The sequence below is a fragment of the Anneissia japonica genome, unplaced genomic scaffold, assembly GCF_011630105.1.
Source record: "Anneissia japonica isolate Jap-2015-1 unplaced genomic scaffold, ASM1163010v1 scaffold287628_len271844_cov180, whole genome shotgun sequence".
Classification (NCBI taxonomy): domain Eukaryota; kingdom Metazoa; phylum Echinodermata; class Crinoidea; order Comatulida; family Comatulidae; genus Anneissia; species Anneissia japonica.
Window position 1 is genome coordinate 74,340 of NW_022698634.1, and position 4,364 is coordinate 78,703.

At 31.7% G+C, this 4,364-nt stretch overlaps 1 long non-coding RNA gene and 1 other non-coding gene across 2 annotated transcripts; one reads left to right on the top strand and one right to left on the bottom strand.

The window, feature by feature from the left end:
- Positions 1–2: 2 nt before the first annotated feature.
- Trnat-ugu lies at positions 3–75 on the bottom strand. Its single transcript has one exon. It is a non-coding gene; the product is annotated as a tRNA-Thr (tRNA).
- Positions 76–941: 866 nt separating this feature from the next.
- LOC117102701 lies at positions 942–4,320 on the top strand. Its single transcript, XR_004444454.1, has 3 exons — positions 942–1,205; positions 2,071–2,157; positions 3,711–4,320. It is a non-coding gene; the product is annotated as an uncharacterized LOC117102701 (long non-coding RNA).
- The last annotated feature ends 44 nt before the right edge of the window (positions 4,321–4,364 follow it).

Consider the following 4,364-nt stretch of genomic DNA (forward strand, 5'->3'; position numbering starts at 1 on the left):
AATGCCTCCGACGGGATTCGAACCTGCGACCTCTCGCTAACAAGGCGAGCGTCATAACCACTAGACCACGAAGGCTTCATGGTTGAACAGGTCCAAATAACCGTCGGGAACATTGTATTACACAATGCTACGCCTCAAGATGGCGTTCGGCCGAATAACTCTGGCAATACGGCTAGAAATACTGTCGTATATTATATATGATATTGAAGGGAGTTAGCCGTTAACACTGTTGAATAAATATAATATAAATAGTCAAAGGTACATATACAGTGTTTAATTAAAGACATGATGGAACATCGTAGGCTACCCTGTAGCTTTTCAACGAATAAAGTCCTATTAAAGTCATTGTGTAATAAAATGCCTCCGACGGGATTCCTCGTAGCTGGTAGAGGCGCTTTGTTTCTCATGAACGTATAATAGTAAATAGTGTTGTAATTTTAATATATTTTAAATGTTATCATGTTTTTGAAATAGTTGTTGTTATTCATTTCACTTGTATTTTATTGATTTTATATACCTTCAGTATGTAGGTACATTCTGTCTCTTATACACATCTTATACATCTGCCTTTTTTTGGAACCAGCTTCTAAATTACAAAACCTACCGTCAATGTTCTTTCACTTATACTTCTGCCTTTTTTTTGGAACCAGCTTCTAAATTACATAACTTCTTCTATCTCTCTTAGCAAATTTAAGTCAAAGCTTAAGACCTATTTGTTGCTCGGTGGCTGTTCACATTCGTTGCGTCTTTGATCTTTTTTTGAATTGGCTCCATATAAATTGGAACCCAGGATCTTCTGCTCTATGCAAAAGCCTTAACCAACAAGACACTTTGAGGCTTACGTTGGAAGTTTTAATCCGATTAAAGGCAATACATTTCGCACTTTTCGGTATGCCAATATAACACTAGTATTTTAAGCACACACGTTAAACTTAGATCGATGTGATACGCCCTCTTCAGCACCTTAATCGACAAGACGAGATCTTCAAAGAGATACTTTATTATAACAAATGTAACACGTGAAGAGATAAACTCTAAATCGTCTTGCGGTAATGCTTTTAGTTAGTACCCACAGAAGGAACCTAATCATTCTTAACCTGTATTAATACATCGTTTATGTTTTTTGATAGATTCAGCAGACATCAGTTTTAAGTACTACAACGGACTATACTACACCACACTTAACTACGGATGCAAGCACAACGGTATATTTATTAAATGTTTCAGCAAAATCACATTTAACACGCCCTTTCCAAATTACACAAAAAAAAAACAATAGCCAATGCTAACTGGGTATAATAAAAACAAAATATGTATTATATTTTTTTGGAACCAGCTTTTAAATTACATAACCTCTCTTTGCAAATTTAAGTCAAAGCTTAAGACCTATTTGTTGCTCGGTGGCTTCACATGCGTTGCGTCTTTGATCCGGTCATATGCAAATTAGCCATATCTTGGAATACAGAGTCAACTTTTTAACAATTATCGAATATGCCTGTTTCTATTTTATAGAATATATTTGTATTGAAACTCTAATAACATAAATATGTTAAATCTGAGAAAATATTGGTTCTATATACCTTGGAACTCACTGGTGGTAGGGAGATGCCTTTCCACTAAAAAATATGCTTGCTGTGAATCGAATAAACTTTATCACCAAGTTTTTCCTACACTTCGTTATGGAGTTTTAATATCTTTGCAACCAATAAATATGTTAGCATCTTTGGTACTAAAACTATAATGGTTAAGGAGATATTGCTGAACTTAAACCATAGTGTGCTCAGAAGTCAGGTCTAATAATAATGCCACGGACCAGTAAAAAAAAAATAAATATAAATACATAATACTACACATGAATGAACGAACGAACGGTCGGACAGAGCGAAAGAATGGACAGATAACCAAATAAATATTAATATATGAACTATCGATAAATTAACAGATGAACGGGCGAAGGTACAGACTCACAAACGGCCGGGGAGGCGGGCCAGTTGACGAAAAGGTGAACGAATGAATGATTTTCAGATCATGTCATTGTATATTTATGTTATATTATATTGTGCTTTTTAGGACAGTAGAATTACAGACACAGAAGAAGTAACTGTAACAACAGAATACGTAGAGCCGATTGAAACGAATAAAGAGAAAAACCAAGATGTAAGTTCATACACAAAATATTACTTTTTTTGTAGGTTGAGACCAAAATTAATTGAGAGCATCATGTATTTAAACGTTACACCAGCACGTGGATAAAACGATCCTAATAATCATCTTTACTGATTGCAATTAAAACAGAAAATAGATAATGGTTTTCATTGAATAAAATTTATTGAAAGATCATTTACAGTATCAGTTTTCAATTTTAATAGTAAATATAATTATTTGGATCGTTTTTATCCACGTTGTTGCGTATTATAACCATGGATTAAATGAATTCATATTATTTTAAAATAATTTCTTAATGTAGTTTAAGACAAACAGTGATTAAAACAAGTATTCCATGAAAATCCCTGGTAGAATATGGTGAACCATTTTTGGCATATTTTTTGGCATATTGTTGCTACTTTGGTAGGAAGATCTTTGTTAAACTCTAGATAAACACAACCGAATTTGAGGTTTCAATTCTTCCAGTGGGTTTAATCGTGTGTGTGGATACTCGATAGTTAAAACAGCACACACGATTTAATGACATTTTGTTGCCTTGTTACTAGAGTGGCATTATAAATTTAGGGCGCAACAGAAAATATCGGACGTTTATAAAAGTGTCTCATTACAATTGAAAAGGCACAATTTCTTTATTAACTCAGATTAACACAGTTGTTGAGATTTGAAAGATGGTTTTATGGTCTTGAGACATGTCAATAATGATACGGTTATTTTAAACAAATTTGACCAATTTCTTTTTCACAAGGTTAGACAAGTTATTTGGCATAGTAAATTGGAAGTTTTCTTTGCTATGAGCTCATTAGGGCTACTGGATTAGACATCTTGTATATCCTAAAATTACATAAATCATTAATATTACAGCGACTTTATTACTAGATAGGAGTTGGTGCAAATAATTATACAAAACACTCGGATAATGTTTCCGCCAAGTCCCTGTGTTTTGTTCACTTTGTTTTGTTAATAGCCTTAATTTCATTCGTTTACAAAAAGTTAGTGTACTAAAAAATAGTGGTCATAAATAGTTACGGTGGCCTACCAAACACTGTAGTAATGATTATGTGACTTACTTATATTTTTATAATGTTATCCAGGTTCTAGATCTTGTGTTTGTATTGTGAGCAATACAAACACAAGATCTAGAACCTGTGTTTGTATTGTGAGCAATCCTATTAATAAAACGACTCACCAAGGTTGACTAACAATCCAGATTTCTATAAATTTCTATAAACCCATCAAACATTTCCTGCGACCCAATTCAGAGTCATCAATAGTTTCCGGCTCGTAGCTGGTAGAGGCGCTTTGTTTCTCATGAACGTATAATAGTAAATAGTGTTGTAATTTTAATATATTTTAAATGTTATCATGTTTTTGAAATAGTTGTTGTTATTCATTTCACTTGTATTTTATTGATTTTATATACCTTCAGTATGTAGGTACATTAGGCACCTTCGAAAAACAATATTTTTTCACTGGAAGACTAGTAATTATATAATGAAAATTTCGTTTTTCGTCAATAATTTTAATTATATTTTTATCATCAACAGTGGTTATCAGGTGGTGTTATTGCAATAATTGTCGTTATTGTGGTGACAACGTGTTTAGTTATTGGAATCTATGCTTTTACTTTGAAGAAGAAAAATCTTAATGGTGAAATTGAAAAGGTGGAAAATAATCAAGAATTAAAAAATATTTCAAATGAAGCGTTTGAAACTTAAATGCTTGATACCGTTACTGACTGAGCGATTGAATTTTGAGTATTACAGCACTGTTTCCTTAAATATTTAGCTTTTGACAAAAGTGTATTTTGTAACTGATAACACAACAAAACTCAATTCCATAATTTACAGTAGCGGATGCAGTTAAATATAACAATAGTAAATTGAAATATGATTTTTCGCTGAGGTTTGTTAATCATATGTTTCCTCTTGTTTATGTTATCTTTGTATTATGGTGTACTTTATCCAAACCTTTTGTATTGGTGTGGTTAGTAATTATTGTTTCATGCATCTCTGAAGAAGAGCACATGTTACAAAATACTTTTAAATGCATATTAAATAAATAATGTATGACATATAATAATCTTTACTTATATTGAAATATTGTATAAAATAATCATCTCAAATAGTATTACAGTATATATATATATATATATATATATATATATATATATATATATTCACAATATTATATTTATATGA